This window comes from Schistocerca americana, chromosome 2 (genome assembly GCF_021461395.2).
Source record: "Schistocerca americana isolate TAMUIC-IGC-003095 chromosome 2, iqSchAmer2.1, whole genome shotgun sequence".
NCBI lineage: Eukaryota > Metazoa > Arthropoda > Insecta > Orthoptera > Acrididae > Schistocerca > Schistocerca americana.
Genome location: NC_060120.1, coordinates 811,611,678 through 811,628,254, shown reverse-complemented (window position 1 = coordinate 811,628,254; position 16,577 = coordinate 811,611,678).

Genomic DNA, 16,577 nt, shown 5'->3' with positions numbered 1-16,577 from the left:
TGAAAATTGATTACCTCTTTATCGCAATTATCTCGTAAACTACTCACATCAAAAAAAGTTTTGTATCACCCCGGTTCCCAGAACTCCTGAAGACAGACGTTGACTGTGGATCATCGAAGTCACATATACAGCCCCTCTGACTGTTCAGAGATGTCACGAAACCCGGCCAAAGATGTAAACAACCATGCATAAGCAGCGCCTATTGGACGCAGGGGATTAGACAGTCGATCAGTTCGAATCATTTTACCAAGAAGGAGGTACACGGTTTGTGTTGTTCGTAGTTCAACCATGCCTAGACGGTCAGTACCGCGGTTCGATCACGACTGCATTGCTACTCCATGCCAGGAAGGGCTCTCAACAAGGGAAGGGTCCAGGCGTCTCGAAGCGAACCAAATCGGTGTCGTTAGGACATGGAAGAGATACAGAGAGGCAGGAACTGTCGATGTCATGTCTCGCTCAGGCCGCCCAAAGGCTACTACTGCAGTGGATGACCGCTACCTACCCTGAACCCTGAAAGCAATGCCACCATGTTGAATAATGCTTTTCTTACAGCCACAGGACGTCGTGTTACGACTCAAACTGTGCGAAATAGGCTGCATGATGCGCAACTTCACTCCCGACGTCCATAGCGAGATCCATCTTTCCGATCACGACACCATGCAGCGCGGCACAGATGGGCCCAACAACATGCCGAGTGGACCCCTCAGGATTGGCATCACGTTTCCTTAACCGATGAGTCTCGCATGTGCCTTCAACCAAACAATCGTCGGAGACGTGTTTGGAGGAACCCTGGTCAGGCTGAACGCCTTAGATACACTGACCAGCGAGTGTAGCAAGGTGGAGGTTCCCTGCTGTTTTGGGGTGGCATTATGTGGGGCCGACATACGCCGCAGGTGGTCATGGAAGGCGCCGTAACGGCTGTACGATACGGGAATGCCATCCTCCGAGCGACAGTGCAACCATATTGGCAAATATTGGCGAGGCATTCGTCTTCACAGACGACAATTCACGCCCCCATCGAGTACATCTTGTGAATGATTTCCTTCATGATAACGACATCGCTAGAGTGACCACCACGTTCTCCAGACAAGAACCCTATCGCACATCCCTGGAATGGACTGAAAAGGGATGTTTATGGACGATGTGACCCACCAACCACTCTGAGGCATCTCCGTCGAATCGCCGTTGAAGAGTGGGACAGTCTGAACCAACAGTACCTTGATGAACTTGTGGATGTTATGCCACGATCAATACAGTCATGAATCAATGCAAGAGGATGTCCTACTGGGTATTAAAGGTACCGGTGTGTACAGAAATCTGGACCACCAGCTCTGAAGGTCTCGCTGTATGGTGGTACAACATGCAATGTGTGGCTTTCATGAGCAATAAATTTTTATGTTGATTTTTTTGTTGATCTCTATTCCAGTTTTCTATACAGGTTCCGGAAGTGTCAGATCGAGGTTACGCAAAACTTTTTTTTGAAGTGTGTATTATAACTTCAAATAAATGTCCATGTAGAACTTTTGGGGAGTTATGCAGAAATGTGACCGTATTTTTTTCGCAACATTCTGCAGAGCTATCCAAATTTTGTATAGAGAATTCTGAAAAAAAAAGCATATTTCTCGAAATTTTTGTGCCAGCTTCACATGACTTGTTCGTCCAGAGCTGCGCTGCACATCTTCAGAGACATCCCTGCTTCCACTGAGTCTTGCCGACATCTATTCTCGGACCTATCTCGTTTGTTAGGCACCGTTGTCTTATGCGATGAGTTGAGGAAATTGTAGAAGAGCTGCGTTTTTCATTAGGCCTTCGTTTAGTGAGCAGGAGAGTGTCACTAAGATGTTCATCTAAAACACAATTTTATAACACCGGGTTTTCATTTGAATTAGTGTCGTTATTGTTTTGTTTATCAACTCCCTTAAGTTTGAGTCAATGCAGTTCTCCATTTCTGTCGCTTTTTAACTACCCTGACGATTTCAGGATAACTTCTTCATTCCACATCATCAACAACCTGCCCATGTATTGACTCCTGTTCCTATTATGCTTTCCCTCTACCATCTCTTTAACTCCAGCATTTAGCAACAGCCCATATAGCAATATGTGTGCAACTATTCTGTCTCTCCGTTACGTTATGTCCCTAAGGCAGCTGTATCCTCTCCTCAGACAAGTTGGCTCACAACTGGCCCTTCATGTCCTGTATTCTGGCACTGGGACGGGGCAGACTTCCAGATGGCCCCACACGTTTTCTGTCGGAGAAAGACAAGGGGATCTTCCTGCACACGGGAGTATCTGAACATCACACAGGTCATAGACACGCGTGCTGTTTGTGGGAGCTGTGACGGAAAGTCATACCCAGCATCTCCCAGATCATTACATCACGAGTAATGCCACTGTGTTTCTCCAAAACGCTGGAAGAATGGGACCTTTCCCCACCTCGCCGTTCCCCATGCAGCCGTTTGTGTTTGGTGTTAGGGCAGCCTGTATATGGGGCGCTAATTCCCTAGTCTGGCTGCTGTTAGGCTCGAGTGATGATGTGGCATGACACACAGTGTTGCATGTAGTCCACCAGTTGCACTTGCGTGGATGGTGCCAATATGAAGGGTTTACAGTGCACAGCATGGTGATCCTGCCAAGTGGTAGTCAGACGTGTTCGACTGGGACCTTGGTGACAAGTGTACGCGTCCTCACATTCTCACGCAGTTCGACACTTTCACATCTGAATGACCCACAGGTCTGGATATTGCATGATCCCGTCAGTCGGCACATTACAGTCCGTTTCAAACACTGTCAGGTGCTGATTTCGCTGTCTTGCACGAGTACACAGCACAACCGTGTCCTTCACAATGGTCACTCAATAACTGACTCCCTTATGCACCCAATCAGGCGTGGTAACATGAAACAATAACATCATTAATTCACACTGGTGATCGTTCTACTTGTCACAGACAATTGCAACTCTTAATCATTTACAGTGCCACCGGACGTGTGACTATTTACAAAGTTACACTGAGATCCGGCCATATCTTCTGCGCTCTTCAGTTTTTTGTCAGGTAGTGCACAAGCTTGAATGCCCTCTTTACGGTTACAAAATGACGGATTGGTATGGAGATAAGTAGAAATGGTGGTTAGATCATACGTCTCTGATGGGAATGATGGACAAACACTTCCGGTCACTGTAGAACGTCACCTGCCAATTTCTGAAAATTTCCTCATACCCGAACTAATTAGAAGACCTTTAGATCCCCATCTGACATGTTTCCAGCAAGTGCGGATAACCTCTCGCATTTGCAATGAAATGAAGTCTTTGGGACAGTACCTTTACCGATTCTCAGCATATGTGATTTTTCTTTCTTTGTGATATTATCATTAATCGCCACACTCATCATGAAATGTTTTCACAAAATCAAATGTTCATCTATAATTTTGACAGCTTCAGCAAAGGACTTAGTGAGTACACTGCAAAGTATGGAACATGTTAATTTCAAATCTTAAGGTAGTTTGAAGGACGTTTTTACACTGAAGCGCCAGAGAAATTGGTTTAGGTATGCGTGTTCAAATACAGAGATATGAAAACAGACAGAATGAGGTGCTGCGTCCGGCAACGCCTATATAACACAACAACTGTCAGGCGCAGTTTTTAGGTCGGTTACTGCTGCTACAGTGGCAGCTTATCAAGATTTAAGTGAGTATGAACTTGGTGTTTTTGTCGGGGCAAGAGAGATGGGACACAGCATCTCCGAGGTAGCGAAGAAGTGGGGATTTTCCCATATGGCAATTTCAAGAGCGTACCGTGAATGTCAGGAATCCGTTAAAACATCAAATCTCCGACATCGCTCCGGCCAGAAAAAGATCTTGCAAGAACGGGACCGACAATGACTGAAAAGAACCATTCAATGTTACAGAAGTGCAACGCTACCACAAATTGCTGCAGATTTCATTGCTGGGTCATCGGCAAGTGTCAGCGTGCGAACCATTCAACGAAACACCATAGATATGTGTTTTCGGAGCCGAGGGACCACTCGTGTACCCTTAATGACTGCACGACACAAAGTTTAACGCCTCGCCTGGACCCGACAACACCGACATTGGACTATTGGTGACTGGAAACATGTTGCGTGGTCGGACGAGTCTCGTTTCAAATCGTATCGAGCGAATGGACGTGTACGGGTATGGAGACAACCTCATGGATCCATGGGCCCTGCATGTCAGCAAGGGACTGTTCAAGCTGGCGGAGGCTCTGTAATGGTGTGTGACGTGTGCAGTTGGAGTGTTGTGGGACCCCTGATACGTCTAGGCACGACTCTGACAGGTGGCACGTACGTAAGTATCATGTCTGATGACTTGCATCCATGATTGTCCATTGTATATTCCGACGGACTTGGGCAATTCCAGCAGGACAATGTGACACCCCACACGTCCAGAATTCCTACAGAGTGGCTCCAGGAACTCTCTTCTGGGTTTAAACACTTCCACTGGCTACCGAACTCCCCAGACATTAAAATTATTGAGCATAGCTGGGATCTCCACCCCCTCGTACTCCTACTGATTTGTGGACAGCCCCGTAGGATTCATGGTGTCAATCACCTCCAGCACTACTTCAGACATTAGTCGAGTCCACGCCACCTCGTGTTGCGGTACTTCATGCTCGCGGGGACCCCACATGGTCTTAGGCAGGTGTACCAGTTCCTATAGCTCTTGAGTGTATATGCCTCTCAACTGGCAAATGTACCACAATATGTTATATCAATAAAAATGTTAACAGTTTTTGTTCAAAAATGTTCAAATGTGTGTGAAATCTTATGGAACTTAACTGCTAAGGTCATCAGTCCCTAAGCTTACACACTACTTAACATAAATTGTCCTAAGGACAAACACAGACACCCATGCCCGAGGGAGGACTCGAACCTCCGCCGGGACCAGCCGCACAGTCCATGACTGCAGCGCATAAGACCACTCGGCTAATCCCGCGCGGCACAGTTTTTGTCATGAGCAAGATATTATGAATGGAAAACTCTCAGACCTTTCCCTCAAACCCCTTAGGAGTAAGCCAGCCGTGGTGGCCGAGCGGCTCTAGCCGCCACAGTCTGGAACCGCGCGACCGCTACGGTCGCAGGTCCGAATCCTGCCTCGGGCATGGATGTGTGTGATGTCCTTAGGTTAGTTAGGTTTAAGTAGTTCTAAGTTCTAAGGGACTGATGTCCTCAGAAGTTAAGTCCCATAGTGCTCAGAGCCATTTGAACCATTTTTTAAGTTCTAGGGGACTGATGACCTCAGCAGTTAAGTCCCATAGTGCTCAGAGCCATTTGAAGCTTTACGAGTAAAACAGTTTGTTCCCTTTTCACTTTTTACGTCTAAAAGTCTATTTTTATTACTTTTCGCATTAGTTTCTCCATCATCAGCCACATATTCCCCATTGCTCATGTTTCATATCAATAAGTGTTTCTGAATGTATCTCTCGTATTTAGGAAGATGATAGTTTACTTCGCCATTGATCAAAATGTGACTTGGATTACGACAGTTTAATGAATACATCAGTTTTGGAGTGAGTGTTATTCCATCAGTAACGTGTACGAGTATGAGAATTTCTTCATGGGGTCGCCTCACCAGCCTACAGTCCACCCCTGGTAGCTGAGTGGTCAGCGTGACGGACTGTGAATCCTAAGGGCGCGGGTTCGATTCCCGGCTGTGTCGGAGATTTTCTCTGCTCAGGGACTGAGAGTTGCGTTGTCCTAATCATCATCATCATCATTTCATCCCCATCGACTCGCAAGTCGCCGAAGTGGCGTCAAATCGAAAGACTTTCACCAGGCGAACGGTCTACCCGACGGGAGGTCCTAGACACACGACATTTTTACCAGAGTACACAGAGTAGTGTGACGCAGACAGCCGGACTAGTGTTACGGAGAAATGCTGTTTCAGCTACCAGTCCGACCACTCAGAAATAGGTTTTCCACGAGGCAAATGCTTAGATGCTTCCTTTTAAAGGGAGCTGTTTATTAACCTGCACTTTCCTCCCCAATCAAAGATAGTTTTCCGCCTCAAATATCTTCGGTGTCGACTGGACGCTAAAGCCTCATGTTTCCTCCACCCTTCAGCGAGACTACAGTGCTGGACACCTGGGCCGCGGTGGACGTCCGCTGGCAGATCGCACGTGGCCGAGCTCGGCTCTGCGCGGCCCTCACGCACCACACACCCACCATTACCGTTCCGCCACGGGCGCGCCGGGGCGGCGCGTCAAATCGTCCCGGCCGTGGATTCCTGCACGGATGGTGCGGAACGTCCAGCCAAGCCGCACTCCGTCCCGTGTCAACCAGAGCCGCCTCCGGCCATTCCCATCCAAGTGCCTCTGCTGATACTGGCGGCGAGCCGCTCGGTGCGACTCAGCACTGAAAGACCCAAGTGCAAACGAGGCACTCCCTCGGAATTACTGCGATACTTGAGAGACAATATTATCCCACCTGGATCGCAAGATAGATGAGACAGATGAAATACACTCAGACCTCAAGAGGAATGTAATAATTCCATAAGAGCCAGGTGCTGACTGGTGTGAATATTATCGAACCATCAGTTTAATAAGTCATAGTTGACAAATACTGACACGAATTATTTACAGAAACCACCCTCGCGAAAGATCTCTTTGGTTCCCCGAGAAATATAGTAACATTCGAGGGAATACTGACCCAATAACTTACCTTAGAAGAGAGCTTTGCAGCATTCTTAGATTTAAAGAAAGTTTTTGATACTGTTGGCTGAGTCAGACTTTTTGAAATTATTGACGAATTGTACGAAAGCCATTCTGCAGCTGTTAAGAGTCGAAAGACAAGAGTAGAAAATAGTAAATGAGAAGAGAGTGAGACAGGGCTAAGGCACATGCCGGATGTTATTCGTTATGTACACTGAGCAAACAGTAAAGATACAAGAGACAAATTTGGAAATGAATTTACGGTTCAGAGAGAAATAATAAATACTTTGAGAATTGCCATTGGTACTTCATTATATTAGAGGCTGCAAAGGAATGAGCACAGAAGTTGAACAAAATAGAAAATTTCTTGAAAGGAATCAAATTAACCTCAAAAAATGTACAACAAAAGTACATCTTCATTTACATGATTACTCAGAAATTCGCAATTAAGTGGCTATTTCTCTACCGTTGTAATTCTCCAACAGCGCAAAGGGAAAAACGAACACTTAAATCTTTCAAATGGTTCAAATGGCTCTGAGCACTATGGGACTCAACTTTTGAGGTCATTAGTCCCCTAGAACTTAGAACTAGTTAAACCTAACTAACCTAAGGACATCACACACATCCATGCCCGATGCAGGATTCGAACCTGCGACCGTAGCGGTCTCGCGGTTCCAGACTGCAGCGCCTAGAACCGCACGGCCACTTCGGCCGGCACTTAAATCTTTCCCTGCGAGCTCTCATTTCTCTTACTTTATTACTATGATCATTTCTACATATGCGGGTGGGTACCAATAAAATATTTTCATACTCTGAAGAGACAGTTGGTGAGTGAAGTAAATCAGATCCTGCAGCAACGAAAATCACCTTTGCTTTAATGATTGGCATCCCCAATTCACGTATCCTATCCCTGGCACTCTCCTGTTTCGCGATAATACAAAACGAGTTGCCCTTTTCTGAAGCTTTTCGATGTCCTCTGTCAATCCTATATGATGTGGATCCCACACCGCACAGTAAAATCCCTGAAGAGGGCGGACAAGCGTAGAATACGCTATAATTGATTAATAGTCTTGAAGCATATTCCAAGTGTTCTGTCAATAAATCGCAGTCTTTGGCTTGTATGATCATTTCTATTTAAGTTATTCGTAATTTTAGTGCTTAAGTATTTAGTAGAATTACATTTGTGAGTTTTATCCTGTAAATCAAACTTAGCAGATTCCCTTTAGTATTCATGTGGACTTCACACTTTGCATTGTTTAAAATCAACTGCCAGTTTTCAAAATATTCAGATGTCTTTGCTAGTTCGTTTTGCAATTTGATTTGATCATCTGAAGACTTTATATGACGATAAATGGCAGTAATGGAATGCTGTCCAATTACATCAAAAGATGTTGAGGAAATCAGATTACTAAATGAAACACTAGAGGTATTGGGTGAGTTCTGCTATTTGATGATGATGTTCAGTTTGTGGGTCGCTCAACTGCACGGTCATCAGCGCCTGTACAAAATCCCAGTTTTTACACAGTCCAATCTTCACACAATCCAATCTAGTCACTGTCACTAATGATGATGATGAAATGATGAGGACAACACCAACACCCAGTCCCCGGGAAGAGAAAATCCCCAACCTGGCCGGGAGTCGAACCCGGGAGTCACTAGAACACGAGCTGCGTACTTTTTCTTATTTGGGCAGCAAAATAGCTGATAAACTTTTCTGAAGGTATTTGTGTCCGGCGTAGTTCTGTAAGGCAGTGAAATGTGGACGATAGGTAGTTCAGACATGAACAAAATAGCTGTTGAAATGTGGCGCTTCAGAAGAATGCTAAAACTTAGATGGATATGTAGGATAATACTGATCTGAAATGGAGAAAAAAAATTGTTGCACAATTTGAATGAAAGAAGGGATTGATTGATAGTAAATATCCTGAGGCATCGAGGAATCGTCTTTATGATAATGAAGGGTAGTGTGGTGGGTAAAAATTGTAGAAAAATACCAAGACTCGAGTACAGAACGCAGGTTAAGATGATTAAGGCTTGTAGTAATTATTAAGAGATGAAAAGGGTTCACCAGGAAGGACTTACATGGGGATATGCATGACATCAGTTTTCGGACTGTAGGCCATAACATCGATATAACCACGTGTCTCCTGGCCTAAGCGAGGACCTTGTGTATACGTAAACTCGTACTTGTTTGTAAGTGTCAAGTTGGTATCTAAAAAATGTGTATAACTCTTATTTTGACATAAAACTTTTAGATTTCTGCGCAGATCAACGGAACTGTGTTAAAATTTAATTATGAATTCATATAAGTTGAGCTCATGGCACACCATGCAAAGTCCAGGCTAAACGGTACATTGAACAATTCACCTGCGAGAAAGCAATAGGTTTTCAGTTAAATTTACATACGGCAGCTGACTATTAAACAAATGACTCAGATTAAAATGTTGGGCCTGAATACTGCTAATCTTAATCTTTAGTCATGTAAACAATCAGTGTAACGGGAATGTTATTGTAATCACAGACCAAATGAAGATAAGAAATTAACGCATCTGGATTTCTGACAAAACTGCTTGAAAGTTAACAAGACAGCACTTTACGTCTGCTCTGCAACCTGTCACTAACAGGATAATCGTGAGACTGCGACGTGCAGTGCAAGACGTTATCTTACCAATATTCATAAAAATGGTTCTCAGAAAGCAACTCGCGATGCGCTATGCAAATGCAGTCATGAAAGTAAATGATGAAAAATGAGGAACTAAACTTAACGAGTGATAAATGAGAACAAGACTGAAAATATAACTATGCTTCATTAAGCATTTCATAAATTTCTGACACCTAGACAAGTTAGCCAAAATATTTCTTAATAACTCTCCTGTGTACAGTTGCTTACCTTGACATTTGTTTCAACCGTCAAGCAAGTCCTTGAACTTCACTACAAAATTTCTTCAGCAAACTTTAACCATACACAGTGTTCTAACAGTAAGAAACTAAAAAAGTACAATATACAAAAAGACTGGACTATTTTAAAAATTGGCTTCATATCATTTCATTTACTTAAAACTTTTCCTCAAAACATAATATTACAAAATGCTTTTTAAATAGCGCTGCTTCCACTACACAGAGGGCTAGCTTCCATCTTCTTCAAACCAAGTACGCAGCCAGACTGTCCCAACATACACTGCCTCCTTCTCTCCTCAAAAGAAGTAACATCACTGACCAGCGCCTGTGGTCTCAACAACAAACTTAGAAGAAATATGGTTATATCTATACTGCAGTAGTTGGGTAGATTTATCAAGTGGTTCAAATGGCTCTGAGCACTATGGGACTTAACATCTGAGGTCATCAGTCCCCTAGACTTAGAATTGCTTAAACCTAACTAACCTAAGAACATCACACACATCCATGCCCGAGGCAGGATTCGAGCCTGCGGCCGTAGCAGCAGCGCGGTTCCAGACTGAAGCGCCTAGAACCGCTCGGCCACGGGCGCCGGCAGATTTATCAAATTTGCAACTTCATTTAGATTTATAGCCAAAACTACGTGAAAATCATCATGGCAAATAGGACAGTTCCCTTTCAAGCTTTGCTATTTTCGATGAAACATAACTGATGATCACTGTTTTAGCATGGTAGGACGTAGGGCTTGAAGAATGTGTCCTTGAGCAGACTTGTTTGTGCTCCTAAACGAGCAGTTGATGAATTATGGATTGACAAGTGCGGGAGGTAGTCGAAGAATTTTAATTTTCAACTCGAAAAAATCTGCGACACTAAATTTGTTATTGGTGCTATTCTTTCTCTTCCTATATACTATGCAATGCAATACAATTTCTCAACGACTAATGACTCGGCAGAGACCTCGGTTGCATAAATCTGCATTTTGGCTGTTCAGGAGATGTTGCATCTCGAAACTGACTTTGTCGTTATTACGGAAATGTCAATCACGCAATGTTTTCTTCATCGGAGGAAAGACGGGGGTTATCACTGTGTGCTACGTCATGACATTACGGGGGGGGGGGGGGGGGAGGGGGGTGGAGGGTGGACATGGTAACCCAAAGAAAAAGCAGATGAGACTGTCCCGCGCAGAGTGAAATGGGTAACTGTCGTGGAGTAAAACCTTCCTTATACAGATTCCGCGACGCTTCGTCTTCACAACCTCCCGTAACCTCGTTCAGGAGATTTCAGCAATAGAGCCCCTTGACGTTTTACATCTTTCAGACCCAAAAATCCTTGCTAACCCGTTTTCAGACACATACGTTCTGCCTGAAATGGCACTGGAAGCGCTTGGACCACCTAACCACTACGTTATTTGGTTATGCATTGTTGGCACACACTTTCAACAACACGGCATGGACTGTTGCCGAATAGTCCCCCATCAGATTAGGGATGGGAAAAAAATTTACTGGTTAAAACCGATACCGGTATTCTAGTTCCGAATAACCGGTATTTTTCGGGATTTGTCGGTTCCCGGTTATAACAAATATGTTTATTTTTTGCTGAAGACCGGGTGTAAGATCGATAATTTGCCATCGCGGTGTTAAAATTTTTGTTTTTAGATAATTTTTTTTTTTTTTTTTTTAAAACGGTTTGTGGCCTCTGAAAGACTAATATCAGTTTTGAATGATACTGTTTCCGATGAAAGGTGTCAACCTACAGCTCTGCACATTATGGGACGAGTATTTATGAAGAGATTAAACAGTAAATATTCGCCATTGCATTAATTCATTATTGAAATTTTTAGTATTGTCATGTAATTGTTCCTGGTTTTGCCCACTATCTAAACTGTTAATTTGAATTTTTAAAAGAGAATTATTTCGTTTCTGCGACAAAAAATCAGTTGTATTCAAATTCCCGTTAAAAATTAAGGATATGTATTTGACTGAAACAGCGAGTTCATTCGAAATAGTTAGAGAAAAAGACGCTATAAATTTTACAGAAAAGATTATTACTAAGCCGCCATTTCTATGAAGTTGTGGAACTAGCAATAAAGTAAAAACTTCACAATTCATTCATAGCTTATAATAAAAACAGACATTAGCCGATCTGCTGCCTGCGTCTACATAATTTGCCATTATCTGCTTGCCGCTGTTAGAGACGAACAACTTAACAGGAAAAACAGAGTTCGTCAACCTTAGTTTACGCTATGAAGCCTAAATAATGATATGATTCTGACCTGCAACGTAATTTTTTGACAGAGATTTAAAAAGAAACTAGCATCAGTGGGAGAACGCTGGTGAAATTTTTTGTATTATTCATACCCTCATTACTTTTCGAGAAAAAAAACGAATAGTGGACGGATTAAGTTTTCGTTTATTTCCCTATTTTATTTCATATTTTAATTCTATGTGTCTTGAAACATATAACGCAAGAATCTGAGTGAGTTGTAGGATCTTTAAAACCTTTTTGCGATGTCTACGTTTATTGTTGGAGATAATAGCAATAAAAAGCCGAAAATCGGTAATTTCAGAAACCGGTTGTTTTGAACTGTTTTAACAGTCAGGTTAAATTATAAATCAGAATAAATTACAGATTAACATTAACCGGTGTAACCGAAAATCTGTTGTTTCAGTGATAACAAATACTCCTAAGTGAGATGTTGAAAACGAATTACTGCACGTTACCCCACTTCGTCAACGGACTGCGCCACACTGTTTTAGCTCCTATGGTGACATCTCTGCTACTGTGTTGCGACAGTTTCAAATCGAAGTGTGACAACCACCATGAAACCTTACAACGAGTAAAGTCCGGGTAGTGTACGGGGAGAGGGGCGTGGGGGGGGGGGGGGGGGTGCTTCATTCATCCATTCCGAACAATACGGAGAAAGCTACCTAAACTGTACCACTTTCGTCATTTTATTTCTTATATCTTATACAGTAAGCTACAAATTTATTTAAACAATGGAATCCTTAACTTGATGATCGTGTTCTTAGTGTCTGGTTTAAAGACTGGAAATTCTGCGGAAAATAAACAGAGTATACGTAACCTTCTGCAGGTGGTAGAATTTAGGGAATCTGATTTCCTATCTTTTACCAGTGGGTGCATATATTGTACCGCTCTTATAAGCTACGTCCCTGAGCTTAGACATGTTACGTATTTCAGTTTTTACTTCACTTTTTGTAGGCCTTGCAATATAACTTTTCCCTCCTTTCCCTACCCTGTGCACTACCCTTGGATCCTAATTTTCCTTTACATCCAGCTGATCATGTCTTCGATTCGATGTCACTTCCATAGCTCGCTATATCATTCCTCTGATTATGAATGAGTTTCTGTGGTGGTTTCCCCGCAGAGTCTTCAAAAGACTGCCTTTAGGTGATGGTGCCGTAGTTATATATTCCTTTTCCTTTGCTTCTGTTAGTTCTTTTTAGCACGGATTGCTCCTCAGTTCACGGACTCTTGGGCTAAGAATTAGACGTTTTATTTGAAACTTTCATCATTTGTCTCGGATTCGGTGACATTTCTTGATTGGTCGCTTTCAGTCCACTTTTTGCCGTTATGGTTTCTTCTGAATTGAACCTGTAGTGGCAATTCGTTTCCTTTTGCAATTTCGAACGCATGTCTTCTAACGTCCGACATTTTTAAGCCAAACATCATCCCTTCAAATGTAAGAACATTCTCTTGCGATTCCTTTCCGGCACAAAAAAAAGTGTCCCCGCTTGTTTTTCTGTTTTCAGCATGCTTCTTAGTTGTTGGCATAAGCACTTTTTATTTGCATGCAGGTTCATTTAATCCATCTTCACCATTTACATATACTGTTACAGTTAAGTGTAACTGAAGTGTGAAAAACGAAAAGGTCCTAAAGCACACTATCGTCGATTTTCCTGGCATCGGTCGATCTTATGGCAAACCAGCTTGATCTATATCTGAAAACCTCACACTGCACATACGTACATTCGCTATTGGAATAGATCATAATAGTGTGTGTGGAGCATTTAGTATCTGTTCTTTAAGTTCTGATTTAGTTTCACATTAATTACAAACTTTACAACTGCAAAAAGATACTGTTTCCCCTAGCCTTTATATTTCCTGAATTAACATTAATAATAAATGTATTCCTACATAGTAATGAATATTTCATAACATAAAATCGATACATTATTTTTTTTAATCGATGTATAGGATGTTGAGACTTGGTTAAAAAACAATTCAGACCTCTGCGACCGGTAGCTTGCACATAAATTTAATTTTCACAACTATCTGCCTCAGTTCAACTGTGCTCCACTACCCATAACGCCTTTCTGTTAGGAAACTGCAATACAAAGCAAGTATTTAATTATGATTTAGAATAAAGAAAATATTAGAAAATTCACTACATTATTTCTAGACATGATGTTGCACTAGTAAAACTAAAAGCTTTTATAAAGTTCACTATACGAGTTAGTTTCTCAACTTTATAGACAACGTCGCCTTTTTCTCTTTGTCAGTTTCCTGCAAACGAACCAAAACGAATGCAGAACCATAGCTGTCTGGATACTCAGACTAGATAACGTGTATTCACCCAAAAATACAACATTAGATTCCCATTTACCTTATAACAGTAACTCTATTCGCCAAGTACACAAAAAATTAGACGAAACCTACAGCAAAAATCAACATTTTGTTTTCAGATGGCCTACTACTCAATACACAGGTGCGAATTTTGTAGCAGTGGTACAAACTAGGACCCCTTACGATACACTAAGATTAAAAGAATCATAGGATACTTTCTAATATCGTGTCGGATCTCCTCTTTCCCGGCATTGTGCAGAAACTCGACGTGGCGTGGGCTCAAAAATTCATTTGATGTCCCATGAAGAAGTACTGAGCAAAACTGCCTCCAAAATTGAGAAACTGTGGCCGGTGCAGGGTTTTGCGCACAAATTGAGCTCTCGATTAGGTACCATAAAGATTCAATGGGATTCATGACGTGTGGTCTGGATGACGAAATCATTCTCTCGAATTTTTCAGAATGTTCTTCGAACCAGTCGCGAACACGGGTGGCTCGGTGACATAGGGAATTGTCATTCATAAATATTCTGTTGTTGTTTGGTAACATGGAAGTCTATGAATGGCTGAAAATAGTGTCCAAGTAGCCGAACATAACCATTTCCAATCAATGATCAGTTCAGCTGGACCAGAGTACGAATCTATTCCGCGTAAAAACAGCCCACACAATTATGGAGCCATCACCAGCTTCACATTGCCTTGTCGACAACTTGGATCCATGTCTTCCGGTGGTCTGCGCCACTCGAACCCTATCCATCAGCTGTTACCAACTGAAATCGGGACTCATCTAACCAAGCCACGGTTTTCCAGTCGTCTATGGTCCAACCCACATGGTCACGAGACCAGGAGATGCGCTGCAGGCGATGTCGTACTGTTACCAATGCCACTCGCGTCGGTTGTCAGCTTCCCCAGCCCATCAACCCCAAATTTCGCCGCACTGTCATAAGATTCATAAGATATATGTTCGTCGTTCGCCTCAAATTTTTTTCTGTGGTCATTTCACGCATTGTTACTTGTATATTAGCACTAATAACTGTATGCAAACACCGCTGCCCTCGGTGGTTAAATGAAGGCCTCGGCCACTGCATTATCCGTGGTGAGAGATAATGCCTGAAATGAAGTATTCTTCGCACACTCTTGTCACTATGAATCTCTGAATGTCTCGTGCGTCTAGGTTCAAAGTCTGCGGCCGTATCACGTCGGAGACCTCTTTGCGTGAATCGCCTGAGTACAAATGACAGCCCCGCCAATGAAGTGCCTATTATCCCTCGTGTATGCGATACTATCGCCATCTGTATATGTGCATATCTCTGTCTCATGAGTTTTGTAATCTTAGTGTATAGGGAACTGTTCTCTACAGTACGTTTGTCTTCTCTTGGAGAGCAGCGGTTTTTTTTTTTTTTTAAATTAGAAATGCACATGAACAGTCACAACCGGAAGAAATTTCTTTTTTTCTTAGTAGGAGGTTACCGGTTTCGGTCTGCTTTAGACCATCTTCAGACCTACCACCATGATGCTGGGTGGTCTGAATATGTCTTTTCATCTTAGTCCGTGTGTCTATGATAAATAAGGTAACAGGCAGCATCGCAACTTCATGAGCAATATTTTCTTTTCCATTTTCCCACAATATTATTCTTTCTACAGCGCCTTAGTTTTCTCGATAGCCAATCCCAAATAATAATCGATCCATAACACGTTTGCGTTTTCTGTCCAAACATTAGCCATCTGCCATCATCTCTCTTCACAGCAACAATGGCGCAGTAAATGATTTGCAAAGGGCAATTTTTAAGCATTAGGTTCAAATGGCCCTAAGCACTATGGGACTTAACATCTGAAGTCATCAGTCCCCGAGACCTCAATAACCTAAGGACATCACACACATTCATGCCCGAGGCAGGATTCGAATCTGCGACCTTAGCAGCACCGCGGTTCCGGAGTGAAGCGCCTAGAACCACTCGGCCACAGCGGCCGGCCAAGCATTAGGAGCGTGGACATTATTTTAGTTATGATGCCTAATATAAGCACCATTTTAATTCATTGCAAGTACCTTGACTGAAAAGGCTGTTTAAACAGGTAAAAGGTGGCCTTTTTGGCAGTCGTTTACAAGTAGGAAAATGTCTAAGGGGATGCTAAATATATGATTCCGAATGTCTGTTAAGGCAGCGTTTTCTGACTTGTGACCTAAACTTCTTTCACGTGAAATGCCGTTGACTTCTTAATTAATCCGGTCGCTCCCCTTGGTACTGCGTGGTTCAGCCCCATTTCTGGAAACCGACGGGTGGAGACCTCAGTCACGGTGAGCGGTTGGCAATTGGGGATGCAGCTGCTATTTCTGAGAAGCGCTGAAAGCATGGCTGCGCGGCGTTTACACAAGCTCATAACATAGCGGTATGGGTTCCGGGAAACACGAATGCAATTA